The 16397-nt window shown below is 35.6% G+C and overlaps 1 protein-coding gene across 5 annotated transcripts in view; it reads left to right on the top strand.

Annotated features, from left to right (window-relative positions):
• LOC145470304 (doublesex- and mab-3-related transcription factor 3-like) overlaps positions 1 to 16397 on the top strand; it is a 65134-nt gene that overhangs the window by 34092 nt on the left and 14645 nt on the right. The window contains exons 1-3 of one of the 5 annotated variants that reach the window (XM_081454138.1): positions 592 to 1110; positions 5349 to 5428; positions 16098 to 16386. The gene's annotated coding sequence lies outside the window, so the exon portion shown is untranslated. Of the gene's footprint in view, positions 1 to 591; positions 1111 to 3463; positions 4292 to 5348; positions 5429 to 7563; positions 16387 to 16397 lie in introns of those variants that run through there. The other 4 variants (XM_081454139.1, XM_081454142.1, XM_081454144.1 and 1 more) reach the window with 4 other exon arrangements.

Raw genomic sequence — 16397 nt, 5'->3', positions numbered from 1 at the left:
TTTTTAATATCACGTTCTTTACTTTTACAACGAGTTAACCTGATTGTAAACGGTTCTATATTCTTTGATACATTTATGAAACCTAGTTATTTTAATATTTTAATACTCAGTGACTCCGGTAAATCGTCTTATAGATGAATTGGAGATTTAACCGAGATTCAGTTAAATTAAATTTTAAATCATCTCGTGCATTTGTTTCTGCGAAATCTTTTGTTATCTATATCGTTGTCAAATCGTATATTATTCCTTAAAGCTTGATGCGCCTCCAATTCAATCTTTCGTAATTTTCACACCACATGATTCCAATGTCTCTGCTGGCTTTATGCCGTCAAAAATGTCGATAATTTCAAAGTATAGTTCGTATTAAGATAATTCGTATTAAACAATTACAAATGATTTTTGAGCAATTACGGAGGAGTACTGAATCAATTTAATTCATCTTACTCGTTTAAGTTATTACCGTTTGTTCAGATAACGTGTTTTTCCGGTCAGGAAAACAAAACGTTCGGATATTTTCATTTACCAAGCGCTTTCTTATTTACTCTTGTAATAAGACGAACGGCGTTAGAAAATCAATTTTGGAAATGCTCGTGATGGTGTTTGAGAGCTTATTTTCCGCTTCTTTAGTTTTGCGACGATATTTAATAATTGCGCTTTAACTAGTCGGCTTAGCCAATTTACCGATGAACAAAATGTTTTTTTTCTTAGGCAAGAAAAAAGATTTATTCCACGTCGTTCCGACCCACATGAAAGAATTCAAAAAGTGATCTTCCAAATATATTATTAGAATATTTCAAAACGGATTCAAACAAGTGGCGGAAACGCTTCCCTTCAACATAACGTATAGAGACAGGTTGCTAATTTTCGATATTATCTATTAATAACAAATCTTATTTAATCTTCGCGAAACGTCTAGTTATTTACTTCCGTTGTGAAACAGAAGTGTTTACTCACGTATTACTTAATCATTTCGATGCAATTAGTTAAAAGAAGGCCTTTAAGGAAGACCTTAACACTGGCGAAAAACCAGAGGGCATCCCAGCCGCCAAATTGAGTCATCTGTTGTATGACGTTATTTCACTTTTAAAGCAAGTGGGCCCGCGATTCACAGTAAGTTATTCTTCTTCATCAGCAGAACTGAATTTAGATTTTAGATCAGTTTTGAAATTATTATTTTCAACAGAAAAGAATTGCACGAGTTGCTGAAATTACACTACGTGTTATGATTTAAAGAAAACCTGCAGTGTAAAAATCCGTTATTTTCGCTTACTGACTTTGTAAATCAGTCAACACAACCATTCTTAAGAAAATCTGAAAAAAAAAACTGTACTTGAATTATTTCGTCCTTATGAAGCATTTGGAATGGCTCTGTTAGAGCTCATCGCACAAAAATGGAATTCAAAACGGAGAAATTTCTGAAAAGTGAAAACCACTAATTTGCAATGTGTTACTTGAGCTAAATTCATTTACAAGTTTCGACATGTAACAAACGTAAGAAATAAGTTATCAGATAAAAATCTTTCAGAAATGAACTCTGTAAGTAGTTACCACAAAGCTACTTCACATTCTATTCGCAAGATTCTTAAACTTCTATCTTTACTCACAAGCTAAATCTAATATTCCATTGTGCCGCCTCTTCGGATTCGAAAATCACGATTTGTCATATCCTATATTTGTATCCCGCTGGTACTGCATATAGAATGCCTTGGGATATTACATGTAAGAATAAAAATGATTGGATTCTAGTAAATTTTTTCGGGGAAAAAGCAATAACATTGTTGTAGTATATTCCATGATGTTCGTTTCTACTCAGTAATTTCCGTTTTTTCAGTCTTACAGTTGTGGTGTAAATTTAAATCTTTCTGTATAATAGGCACCTTCATTCAGAAACTGCTTCCTTATTCCAGAAAGCTTCACCTCTGCCTTCATCTTCCCTTCACTGTTGCAGTGAAATCCACCGTCAAAACGTTGCCAATTTTCCCACCTTTTGTATATCCAACTTAGATTAAAACCAATAAGCAAATATTATCTACAAAGATAGACTAACTGGGAAAAAAAAAACAAGCTTGTCGCTTATCTTTACGACTGTAAGAATAAAATTCGAATATTCATTGTTCGTTTTTATTACTATACATTTCGTTCCTTGTAAGCTTAAGAATTTCCAGAAAATAACCTCTCTTGTGGCGGGGAGCTGATGTTTTTCTCCTTGTCCACCGTATCTTTATTGATATTGTCTGAGAAAATAACATGTTGCTCGTTCTTGGAATATCTATTTGAAAAGTTGCGTAAAATGATTTCTAAACTTCTCATCAATACCTATTGCTTTTGTGTTCTTCAATTCGCCTTTAGTATACTTTGGAAACAACTGATTTCAAGTCAGCTATTCTTTTCTTTAAAATAAACAACCAGTTGAAATGTCAGCTATCAGCCTGCCTTGCTGGGAAATAACCGGCTTGTAACCTCTATCAGGTTTCACCAAATGCACTTATTTCACCAGGTGACTTTAAGACATTAAATAATTTTGCCAAATGCATCTTAAAGGCATGAGAAAATCACAGATGACTTAAAGTTGTTTTTTTACGTTTTCAATTTCCAGCACGTTCAAAACGTCACGCTTCACTTACTGAAAGAAAATGAAAGCAAATTGATTTCGAACAAAACCGTCGTAAATCTCATTCTTTAATGCAATTAACAAGAATGAAAAAATAAAGCTTCTGAAAACTAAAAGAACATTCTCCTTTTAAGCCAGCAATTGAAAATTGAAATAACGGCTAAAACACGTGTTTAATTCAGTGTAAAAGGTCTCAGTTATAAGGCATAGAGCTGGGAAGTATTCTGAGATATCACAAGATTAAATTTATCAGTCCCATTTTTTGGGAAAGAGAAGTTTAAAAAACTATGGAAGTCAAACAGACGTGAGAAGAATATTCAAACCAATACAAATATTTTGAGACAAGTGGTTATGAGAAGGTTGGCAAATTATAGAGTCTGCGTAGAAGCTAAAAGAAATAAGCGCATGTTTTCTTTTCGTTTTGAAATCAGCCTTGTTTCAGGCATAATCTTTAATTACCTATAACAACGAAATATCTGAGTTAGGTGATTATGTGAGCCGTAGGAAGATCGGTATCCCTTTTTTAAACCAATACACAAACAAGTATTAAAGTAAAGAGAATTAATTTAATGATCACAAAAATTATTAGCATTAAGGACAATGTAAGGAGCATTGTTCCACGATTTCGCCATACAAACCTTTTCCCAATAACATTGGACAAATAATTTATAATAATTTCTTTTCACTAGAAATTCGGAACATTCACTTATGACTTTAAGCCGTTAAGCAGTATGTTCGTATAGTACGGTTTATTATGCTGAAAATATTCAGTTATATCAAAACAGGTCTTTTCTGCTTTTTTCATTATTAATTTTTGTTTAAAAGAAACGCAACGATTCGAAGTTTAAAAAGTAACGCGTGGCGTATTTATGTACCGTTTATCAATTACAACTGGTGTTTTCCTCCAAACGAAATAGTGAACATTACACGTTTTACTAATCACGAGTTGTCGTTAAATATACAGAGGTTGAAATAATTTACGCTCCATTGACTGGTTTGTAAGATTGCCTAGACTTAACTTGACAAGATTTGCATTGAATCATCCCTTTAAGAAAACAAAGAACGATATGTTTTTACCTTAGCAAGATTAGATGTCGAATTTAGAAATCAGCTTTGTTAACCCAGCTGAGGAAGCCCCGTCCAAAGCACTTTCATTCACTCACTTCAAAGTCCGTATCACTTGAGAGCAATGAATATTAAATTCAATTTTCGATAATGGAGTAACAGATAAGGAACTTCACTGTCACTTAAACGTTTTTAGGTAATTTCCACGGCTTCGGTATCAAGAAAAACAATCATTTTATGTTCAGCAAACTTGAAAACAATGCCAGTAAATGCCTCTTAACACTTCACTGACGGACATTTCGTCATGCTGTTTACGCAGAGATTTTCGAGCAAATTGCAGTTGTGTTTTTCCTTGAAAAACACAGAGTGGTTTTGTTTCATCTTTTAACCAAACAAGAGGCGTCAGCTCCAATGAAAAGAACAATGGCTTCACGCGCGTTCGTGAAAATGCGAAGCAAATAAAAGAACAAAGGAAATACTGGCTTAGTTTATACACGAAATATTTAAAATTCATCGCCGGCCAGTGGATAATGTGAAAACAGTGAACATAGCCAACGAGCATTTAAACTGGACTAGCAAGATTTTCTAATATCAGACAATCAAGCTACAGTTGAGGTAAACTGCGATACTTTTAATGGGTTTGCTTTTCGCTTTTTTGTTTTTCCTGATCAAGTAATGAAATGAATATCGATTAGTAATGATGAACAGGATTATTATATGAAAAAAAAGGAAAAGTAATAAGTCTAATATTCTTTAATTGTGGTTGTAAGCTACAAAGACTGTTCCGTTTAATTTATTCTAAAGACGATTCTGTGAGAAGCTGAATCACACGAGTAAAAAATGGATCGAAATAACAAAAATTTGAAGGTAGATTTTTGTGCTTAGCTCTTGGAACGAATCGACTTGATTTCTGAGCACACGATTCTTTGAGAAGTGGAATCACACGAGTAACAAATATAGCGAAATATCACAAATTTGGAGGTCGGTTTTTGTGCTTCTTACAGGGACGAATCGACGTGATTTCTGAGCAGACGATTCTTTGACAAGTGGAATCACACGAGTAACAAATGTAGCGAAATAAATTTGACGGTCGGATTTTGTGCTGCTTAGAGGGACGAATCGACGTGATTTGTTGGCAGCAAAGCTTTTTGAGTGTATTAGTATGCCTTCCGAAGACATTAAGTAGTGAAGAAAATGTTGAGCACAAAGTAGCACGCTGAATAAGGAACTCATTTCAGTGGTATAACTGTGTTTTAAAAAAGAGTTACTCAAGACTACATGCAACGCTAAGACGTGTCGATTCATTTATACACAGTGAAGGTACTTCGTTGTTTGATAATTTGTAGTATCCGCGATTGGCCACCTCTTAACTTTTGTTTTGTTTATGAAAAATTGTTAATAAATGTGAAGCAAAAAAGTAGAAAGAGAAGGTGAGATTGTGAAGTTTGTAGACCTCTGTAGAATGAGGCGTGGGCGTAGTGGGGTGAGGAAGATCAAGCAACAAGATTCAGTGAGCAGCGCTTTCTAGATGTCAGTCTATATTCTTTAAATATAGCCAAATTTGGACAAAAACCACTCTTAACACACACGAAACTTTAACGCAGTAGGTACAGTGTCTGTGGAGAATGAATAATTGATCTAGTGAGTTCCAATTTTCCCTTTGAACCCGCAGGTGAAGTTACTGTTTGTCAAAAGAGTTAAATCCAAGACTACAAGAAGTACTAGGAACTGAACTGGAATTAAACAAAAAAGGTGTGTAAACTATTATTTTTAGTGAACTAATTACCTTTGCGGGTTCTGGGCTGACTGCGCGTCAATTTTACAATAATGATAATACAAAAAAGTCTATAATTATTTGTGTTAGCTTCACATCTCAAAAAAACATTTACGTTCTACTGTTAATGCCATTCGCAGGGATCAAGATCGATAGGCGGGGTAAATTCAATAAACATTTGCCACTTAGCATAAGTTTTTACCTTACTTTTACATTTGCGCAAAAGCACAGTATTTTGAACATTTGTTATCTTTCTACATGTATATCGGAGGATTGGCGTATCAAATGAGCGGTTTTCATAAGGATCGATACCATGATGCTTGACGACAACAAGCCAACGTGGCAATTTTCGACGTGTTTGCTCGTTCCTGCCTGAACGATATAAAAATTAAAAACTCGACGGTAACCTCCTCGGCCAACTACGATTATCCTAGACGAAACGAAAATAAATTCGTCTTTAAACGCAATAATAATATTATAGTCGTATGCAAGTGTTCACACTTTCAGTAAGGTCACAGATAGTCGAGTGTTTCCAAATAGAGCCGAATACAAACGCTTCAAATTGTCACTACATACCCCAATATATTTTCGTTGAAAGAAAACTCTTTGTTTTTCTAATTTTAAATGAGCAATCAATACGACGGACAACGTTTTCGTCATGTTTCAAGAACATTGATTGTGGAATTTCCTGTCTCAAGATCACACACACACGAGACCTGGGCCTTGAGTAAGAGTGGTGTCAGGCAGGTATAGTAGTAGCTGCTTAGGTACCTTAGGAACAAGCTACTGTTGCGCTAAAAAATCTTCAAGTTTTTTGACAGAGCAGACTTCAACTTCTATCGATTATTTGGCTTCGTCAAGAGTGAACACAAAGCAAAACGTCCTTCCGTTGCTCTGCTAATTTGGAGTCTCAGTTTTGCATTTTTTGGTGAAGGTAGACCAGGAAGGCCTGTCTTCGTTAATTCCTAAAGTAAAGTATTTATTGAAGCCGTATATGCGTTAAAAAACAAACTTTTCACTGCAAAATTTACCTTTCGGTGCATTTACCCATCCCATAACAAATAATGGCTGAAAACGACTATAATATATGTAATATCCCATTTACTAAGTTAACTTGTGATGGCGAGGAACCTATTGTCTCACTTTCTACAATAAAGAAACTTACTTTAAAGTGTGAATAGTTGGAACGAAAATTAGTATATGTAATGGTATGAATGCGAGGATTTACACTGGAGTGATATTTAAAAATTCTCTTAAAATTAAACGAGCCTTTAGAGCTTTAGGCCAGTGCAAGTTGAAAAAAATTCCAAACATCACGTTAAATTGCCTAAATGTCTTTCTGGAAATTCTCAAAAAATTTCTCAATATCGCAAACGTTTTCGAAACATCTGGAAAAACCCTCTAAATATCTTTTAGTTTTGTTTTAAAAGTAAACATATTTTGAATCACTTAGCACAGAGGTCAGCCAAAAAAAGCTGTGAATATTTCTAAATATCCCTAGATTTTCTAAACATTTTAATATTTTCTAAATACCTCGGACAGTTCTAAATATCCGAATATTCGTGGAAAGGCCTATATTTAGCACTTCTCCCATTTGTCAACATTATTTGGGGAGAGAAGTAGGAGAGGATCTCTATTTGGCAGCAGCCAAAATGACTTCTGACATTATTGAACAATCAGCTTGTACTACATATCGATCTCCTAACTGTACACTTTTTCAAGAATTTCACATGTATGGGATATATGCATTTTCAAACTAACGTTAAAAGGAACGATGGTTCCTTGCCATGCTTTGGTGTTTAATGACAGACTAAGATCATTGTAGCAAAGAAATTAAAGCGTACTGGAAGATTCTGATCGAGGTTAGGTCATTTTCAAGCAACAGAGCTGTCATTTGAACATAGGATCAGGTAATATTCTATCAGTTCAAAGACTATGTGGAGAAAAGAAATTTCCCATTTTCACAGAATTACTTTATGTAATAGGTTATTTGTAGTAATCTAGAAACGAGTTAGTCATTATTAAGATAATTTCTAGAAGTACTTTTGATGCATATACTAATCCTATTTTGATGAGGTTGAAACTTCTAAAATTTGAAAACATTACCAAACTTAACTGTGACGTACATAAATACAATTCTAGAACTAAGAATGAGTGATTTTTCGATTCTTCCGACAACTAGTGAATAAATATCGTACGCGTTGTTAAGTCGCCTAAATGACTGGATTCTATTATGCTTATAAAGGCGAAATTGTACTTTTAAACAGCTTATTAAAAAAGATAACAAAGTCTGTTCAAAGAAAAGTATAAAGCTCTTTTCTTTCGTACCGAAATGGTAAATTCGCTGATTCATGCATTCAGCTTCTTTGCGGTAATTCAATCTTCAAGTCTTGACTCGGCTCCAGCGTCAGAAATTCCTTAAGCAAAGCAACGTTTGATTGTTGAGTTTTCTGTTTTGAATTTTCGTTTTCTTGGTCTTCGATAAATTGCTCAACTGAAAGAATGACTGCAGACCTTGAAGACATGATTCAGGGGAAGCAGGCCAGCGAAAGTTGTGAACTTCACTTTCGGAAGCCGCGCCGAAAGGCGGGAAAACCAATACGATCTTTTAATTAGTGAGAAATTTCGTTTACGGCCTGTGATTGGTCATAAGATATGTTTTACCAGTGAGAAAAATTGCATGACCAATCAGATTGTTTCTATTCTTTGACATACCGTTTTTTTTTCACTGCTTCGTTTAGAGTAAATCTCAGTACATATAATAAACGGCAATTCTTCTTTGTTTTATGATATTTCAATTACAATTTTCTTCTATCATCAAAAATTGGCAACTAGTGTTTTCTGAGGGAGTTTTGTACCATTTAATTAATTCAAAACAATATATTTTGATTTGTATATCAATACTCTGTCAAACAAACAGGTGAAGCGAATACGAAACAAATCATCAAACTCACGCTGCGGGATATTGTCTTGATGTAACGCTAAATTCTCAGAATTAGCGTTAAAAGAAATGCATGATAACAAGGAAGAAGAACTGATGATTGGAACAAAAGCTCTGTTAAGGATGATGATTAAATTCTTTTTACCGACTTCAAAACGCAATCACAGTGCCGTAATAACGGTGTCAAAGACATCCCGGCCGCACAATTGATATATTACTGCAGCTGTGTTAACACAAAGTGAATTCAAATACGACTTATTGGAGGTGTGACAAATCTCGATGTCGGCCTTTGGTATCAGCCCTCACAGGTGATAAGCCTGTAGAGACTTCAAAGTTGAATGTTTCTCAATGCGTTTCTGGTTGTATGTTAGTTAATCAATCATATTGTACCTGCACCCATACAATAAAGGAGGAAATCATAAAATAGATATTTATAAACAAACCAGCTCAGCTGCGTATACAACGGAGAAAAAAGACAAGAAAATTCTACACAACAAAGAAAAGGAGATTTTTCCTCGCTGATAACGCATGGTGAAGCAGTATAGCTCAGAACAACAACGCTTTTTATTCTGCTCATACTTTGTGACCATGACTGTTAAAACTTAAGGCAGGTAAAGCTTTGAAGAGGATATTACGTCGACCGCAACAGAATTAATGGTAGCTGTATAAGAACTACTTAATCTAATTTGGCCTCAAATCATAGCTTTTTATGAAAATTTTATATGCTCTAAGATCTCGGAAGGATAAGTTCAAAATTCTCAGTAAGCAGTGAAAAGTTGTAAGTAGTGTTTACTGCAATACAAAATGGTTTGGATTGAGATGTATTTCATAACATGTATGGCTCAATTGCTTTTGTTCTGTTATTTTTCAGTGCTTTCATTTCATTACAGATTTCGCTTTCATATTCCACTCAGTAATGAATAGATTTATAGATAGAGACTGTAACGTAGACGCTGTAACCAAGCAGGTCGCGTTATGGTTTCAGTACTGATGTGTAATTTTGAATTCTCTCAACAAAAGATATTGTCTGCTGGAGTTTCGAACTGCTATTATCAAGGCCTATTATTAGATACCTGTGCTTGTGACCAATTTGTAAGGAGTTTCTTCGTGCAGAGCAGAATTTCTCGTAATGAGCTTCAGGTATTCTATTTAGAGCTGTAAAATCCATCAATGCCGTCTTTTCATTACAGATTTCGCTTTGACATTTCAATCAGTAATGAATTGATTCATAGATAGAGACTGTAACTTAGACACTATGACCAAACAGGTTTGGTTTTCTGGTTTCAATACTAATTTGTAATTTTGATTTCTCTCAACAAAAGAAATTGTCTGCTCGAGTTTCGAATTGCATTTATTAGCGAGGCTGATGCCTGCTTTGGCGACTGAATGGTAAGGAGTTTCTTCATGGAAAGCAGAATTTCTCTTAATTACCTGCAGGCATTCTATTTAGAACTGTAAATGCATCAGAGTTACAACTACAAATCGACAAAAAGTTCTAACGTAGATTTGTGTAAAACTCGTGTAATGCCCAAAATAATACCACAAATGCGAGTTCCAGGTTTTCGTATCCTGCTTATAGTTCAAATGGAGTTGCATTCGACGGAAAGCAAAGCTTGAATTGATTTTTAAAAACAAATTCAAGGATATATTAAGAAATATGCTCAGGAACGTTAGCAGAATTGTCAGTCTTGAGGAAGACATCATATCAACTATGAAAGGAACCTGATAAGCTTGTAATGAAGTGGCCAACGCGAGTCCAACTGTACATGTACCTTCGCTCCCAGAATCAAACCTGAAGTCGATTATTTTGCAAGTTCCTGGATCAAAATGTTAAATCCAAATGGGGGATTTTAAGGAGTATTTCCCATGGTTTTGTTTGTTTGTTTGTTTTTTCTGCATCCTTGGCAGAAGGAAATTATGTTTTAGTTCTTTTATTATGAAGTCAACGTCATCATATTTTAGGAAAGTGCCTAATTTACCTGGTATTGGCTGTATTTTTTTTTTTTTTCACAGTCCACCTCCAAAATACTATCATTAATAGCATCGCTCCCTTTCCCGTTTGTTTTCTTTGCAGCACTCATCGCTGAAAACTTGATTTTCTTTTTAATTTCGCTGCATCTGTGGAAAAAATGCAAAATTAACTTGACCTTCGATATAGCTTACCTTTCAAAACAGGTAACAAAAAGTCATGCTATTTTCAGTGTCCAATCAAAAACAAGTTTATTATACCCCAGCTCAAGCTTGTCTGTTGAGTATGGTTTTACCCAAGTATCTTTCTCAGAGACAAGTAGAACGACTGAAATGTGATAGTCACCAAACCACGTGAGTAGTCAAGAGTGGTGTCAATCTTAAAAAGAATGAAGTTACAGTTAAACGATTGAAGTTCGGCCGGGACCAACCTTCTTGACAACGTGCAAGCTTTGGAGAGATGTCAGTGTCAGTTAATTTACTGTTGTCAGGAAGTGATTGAGGTTCAGCGGGGACCAACCTAGTCGACAACGTGCATGCTAAGGAGAAGGGTCAGTTTTAAAGTTAAGTTACTGTTGAAAGATTGAGACTCGGCGTGGATTAACTTGGTTCACGTGCTCGCTCAGAAGAGGGGTCATTCTCAAAGGTTAAGGTACTGTTAAATGATTGAGGTAGCTCAACTCAACCTGAACGATTTAGAGAGGTGTAAGTGTAAGAAACTTAAGTCTGTACTGTTAAATGATTGGGATGCGGCGAAGCCCATTGCCATCCTGTTTAGACTTTGTGGTTGAAGCACGGTGTGGCAGGCACTAGCTTCGCCAACATGCATGCTCTAGATAGAGGTTCAACTTCAACAGAATTTACATTTCCTGAGACTAAATATGGCATGCTGAACCAGACAGCTCAAAACAAACATGCAAAGTCTACTTCCCTTCAAATGTTGCAATTTTGATAACTCGTAATGGGAATAATTTTGTATTCTGTATTTTTCCAGTACTGGAATAGTCCATATAATGGCTGAGCATTCATCAGAAAGTTTTTTCAGGAAAGAGCGCTGCTATTTGACCCTACGCTAAAGGCAATGTGAACGCAGTCATAATTTGTTGACAATGTTTGGTTTTGAAGAATAAGTGGAATTTTGGCAAATAAAATTGTTCTCAGCAATACCACAGTGACTCAACCGTAGCTTTCTTTTCTTTTTTTTGAAAGACGGACAGTTGTGCAAATGAATTCTGCACGTTATCACTAGTGTTACTTTTTACTATTGGTGTCAATTTGACAACATTTTTACACATCGATAAAATATCCCTTAGTTAATGAATGAATTTATATGGGAAAGAGAAATTTTATGTTTGTTGAAGTCAAACGTATAACCATTGGAACCTATATATATTACATCAATTACTCCTTTAAATGAAATTCTCGCGTGTGGCAGGAATTCATCTAATGTCTTAAATCTTCCGCCCACGAAAGTTTGTTAAAGTCAAATGTATAACCATTCGAATCTATATTATAGCAATTATTCTTTTAAATGAAATTCTCGCGTGTGACAGGCATTGATCTAATGTCTAAAACCTTCCACCCACGAAAGCAGAACACAACTCTCCAATATCTGGTACCAATTTAAAGACTGGAGCAGGTTGGTTACAGTTGGTGTGAAAACAATACTGTAACCACTGGATTATGTTAAACAGAATCAGCACAATCAAACCACAGAATGTGGTAAAGCATGAACGCACTTCAGACTGGTGATGTATTGTGGCAATGTGTCCACACGCAAATCTAAAATAGTTTTGATTTACCTCTTGGGCAGTCACGAAATTGACACACATGCAGGCAGCTTTAAAATAAAGGGCTAAAGAACTAGTTTGAGGACAAAAATGCCCTTTACATTTTTATTGATAGCTAAAAAATCATACGAGACTCATTCAATTACTGATTGAGGTGACGTTCTCCTACTAAACTATGACTTCAGATACCTTGAATATGGCACTAGGCCTGACAGTTTATTTTCTCTGCTTTCGATGTGTTTTCACCACCAGTACATACATGCTGTTCAGTTTACTTTTATCTTATCAACTTTTCCTGCGTATCTATAAGTCGTTTTTCTTTTTTCAAAGATACACTGTTTGACAGTTTCACTACATTTTACAGGCAGTACCAGTTTGTTTTTGTGACGGAATCTGGCGCCTACAGCAAAATGTTGGGTATAAAACTTAAAACTACTGAATCTCCCCGTATTGTTATTAAAGAGAGAGTAACTGTTTAACAAGTATCGACCTATCCCATAAAACAGATTCTTCGCAAGTTGCTAGAACGGGCTGTACCTTGCAATCTCCACAACTTTACGGTCAGTTAGGATTTTGAGTGACACAGCGTACGCTTGGCTGAGCCTCTTCGACGATGCATAATTTTTCTGATGATTTATAATTACTGGATCAGTAGGAAAGTTCTCCTTACCATGCTTAGCTAGCTGTGTAATTCACCTTGGGAGAATCTGAATCTTGAGATAATATGTGCCGTCTTTCTTACTGACTTATAATAGAGGATACAATTTTTCTCTCCTTGAAATTCAAACGGTCAAAACTGTGAACATCTAGTAACTCTGAAAACTTCCCTTAGTCCTGTTCAGAGGCAACGAGGTAATAATTAACATGCATAAGGTAACGAGAAGTTTAGCTTTGATGTTCCGAATGCAGGTTAGAACAGCGTTCAAGTTTCCCAAGTGAAGTTCTGAAGAGCTATCTGCGTAAAGTAAATCCAGCTGAGGGCGTCTTGCACCCTTCTCCGTCATGCTACATGACCGAAGTTGTAAATGAATATGTACACAAGGAGCCAGACAAGGCGGCTAAATAAACACTAATATCTTTTTCTAAACAAACAACTAATATTCAATGATGTGGTAAACTAACACAGTATGGGAAGCGAATTCACCGTTTCTAAATCGAAATTAGTGTTACTGCAAAATACAGCCCCAGTACGAATGAAAAAGCTCAATGTTACTCATTATTTCGAAATTCAGAACCATTCTACGTGATGAACCAGCTATTAAGAGTAGGAAGAATTCAACGCATTGTATTTCATTGCAGTCAAAGGAGAATAACTATTGACTTTATCCGGCTTTAATTTAGACCACGAATGGACCACGTGGGTCACTGTATTGTGTATGTCGGACAATGTAAAGGGCTTACAATGTAACTACCAAATCTTCATCAAGATTACCGAACTCAAACGAAGCACTCTGTCATGTTATTGTTTCATGCCATGAGTCGTTCGCTTTTTTTCGATTCACTCAGGTTATTCTGAACAGGAACTGAGAAAAAAGAAAACAGTCAATTCCATACGACAAAGGCGATCTTCAGGAACTTTATTGAGTGATAAGTGCGGAGTTAGGAAGAATTTTTATTGCTTTTGTTAAATGGGCTTTATTGTTGAATTTTTAAAGTGTGGAAACAATTTTACACCTTTTGTTTCGTTACACCTTAGCTGAACAAACGCAATTTTACAATTTCGCTTGTGACATTTCTCGTGTCGCACGCATGGCATGAAATACGGCAATTATTCCATTGACACTTTGTATTTACAAGATATCGGCTAAGAATAAGCTCATTTATTTAGCCCGTTCCTGAGAACATCGTAAAGAAATTGAAAACTGTTTTGCGTTTAAACCATTATGAGAAAATTTATGTAAAGGGAAATAAATGTCGTAAAGAAACCAATCAAATTACATGTGTTTGTCGGAAGATCATATCATAGGGATTAAATTATTTTTAAAAGAGTTCTTACTGACTAAACAAACGATAATTTTCAATTTGCGGATCCAAACAAAACGTTCCGGATTTGAAGTATTTTTTTATATGCTTAAATTCAACTTGGTCATCATTTATCGTTTTTCACAATTTTTCCTCCTTTCTTCACAATGCCTAACTTGAGAATATTTAGATCACTTCAAATTTACAGATGTTGATGTTACAATAATTTCTGCGACTTCCAAATTTCAGGTTTGACTGGTATGGCGAGAAACTCCAACACTGGGTCATTCATCGTTCATTTGTTTAACTCGTATTAACAATGTCTTTAAAAAGGTGCGAATGCCGCTTTCTAGTTTACAAAGTAGGAAAATTAAAACCCCTTCGGCAATATGGTTTCCTTGAATTCAGAAAAAAAGGTTCTAATTTACAAGTTTTAATTACATATTCTCTTTTATATCTACCGCACATCGCCTTCTTCTACAAAGCCTGTGGTAATATAGGCCTGTCGGCTCTCAGGTCTTTATTTATGTCTTAATTTATATTTAACGATACTAGCAGCACAGAGGCTTTTTATAAACATAGCAGATAAAGAGGTGAAATCGTCTTAAATTATTAGCATCTTCTTTTGAACGTAGTGTTTTAAAATGACTTATTGTTTTTTTATAAACGTAATTTTCTACCCCTATCTTATCGGACTAGACTCAACTGTAACTGATCAATAAAAATTTCCCGGCTCATTGTTCAATCGGCTTCCAAATTTGCAAAAGATCTTCAAAACGAACGCTAGTTTCGTCGATGCGGTTGATATCCAAAGACAAATTCGAATACACCGAAAACGCTGTGGAAAACTTTCCAAGAACTGAACAACGAATGTCAGCTGAAAGCTCTGGCCCACGTGCTGAGCAATTATTGTCGTCTCAGTTTTAGTTTCAAGTTTGACGAATTCTAAAACCCCTGAGGGCTAATTTGAGGTAATTATCACATCAAAGAAAAATAGGAGATATACATTCAGTTGAGACGCTTCAGTCTTTTTGTTTCCAGATACAAAGACAGGTGAATTTGAACCTGTTTTAGTCTAAGCTCGAAATGTAAATTCCCCTTACCGTTTTTCAGACATTTGTGTTAATGCTAATACTGAGAATATGGTTATAAATCAGGTCAATATCTCCTAGTTGATAATTTTCGTTATTCTCATAAGCCGTCTGTTTGGCAATGTATTGGGTTCGTAGGGAGAAAATACGTTTTCATCACTCTGAACAACAGACATTTTAACCTGATTTAACTGAGTTTCGAATGACTTCGAAAATGGACTTACACAAAAACACAATAGCCGAGCCATAAACGGGCATATTTAAAAGCCAAATAGCTATCAAATATCCGTATGCACTTAACTGCGAATGCAGTAAATTCAATTTCAAACTTCACTTCCGCGAAGATAAAATTCAGGTACAGGCAGGGCTAGTATTCTGTAGCAACAAAACCACGCGTCGAGGCAACTGTGTTAGATCGATGAAAAAATGATAACGCGCGTTTTTGTTAAACACTCGTAAAATTTAGAATAGAAATGAATGAGTTGTCATCTTCTTGGCACCTGCTCGTAAACTTTGTCTCTTTCGCGACAGCTCTGACAATCAACTTACTTAAGTTATTAAGAAAGCAATTATTACAGAAATCCAGCTTCCGAAGTTAATGAAATTTCGCTCTAAGGTTGACATTACTGTTCTCGGCCAAGCAAAGTAACGCATTAACAAGCAAGCGAAGATTAGCCATTTTAAAGGCTCTTTTCATACCTATTGTCTCTATTAGTCTTTACGATGAATTCTTAACAGCGCTGTTTTAGATCAATGCGCCAACGTTACTACATCCAACCAGCCAGCGGTCTAATAAGGCGGGAACGTATTAAAAGCCACACACATCGACTATTCAGTACGTTTGCCCCGGCGTGAACGAAACATGAACACTGTGCAATTTTTCTTATCCCTTTAGCGTGTGCATCTCTATTCTCACTGGGTATTTGGCGGGATTTCTGCGCAGCTGCTATTGAAAGAGGTAAGCTAAAATTGTTCAATCGATTAATCCCCTGCCATGTCGTGACTTAGCGCGTGAGGACGTTTTACAATCGATTCATCATGATCTTGATCGTCATCTGCAATGAGTACAATTAATGACATTATTTTTATTTCAAGTTTTAGCGGAACGCACGTACATCGGTCGCTAATTCAATTCAAGGGGAGTTGAAGAAAGAGAAGGTGTAGATTCTAACCAGAACAGCAAGGTACTTTCCAC

This window comes from Orbicella franksi, chromosome 15, assembly GCF_964199315.1.
Source record: "Orbicella franksi chromosome 15, jaOrbFran1.1, whole genome shotgun sequence".
Classification (NCBI taxonomy): Eukaryota; Metazoa; Cnidaria; class Anthozoa; order Scleractinia; family Merulinidae; genus Orbicella; species Orbicella franksi.
Note: the sequence above shows the minus strand (reverse complement) of the source record. Positions and strands in the feature narration are given on the sequence as shown.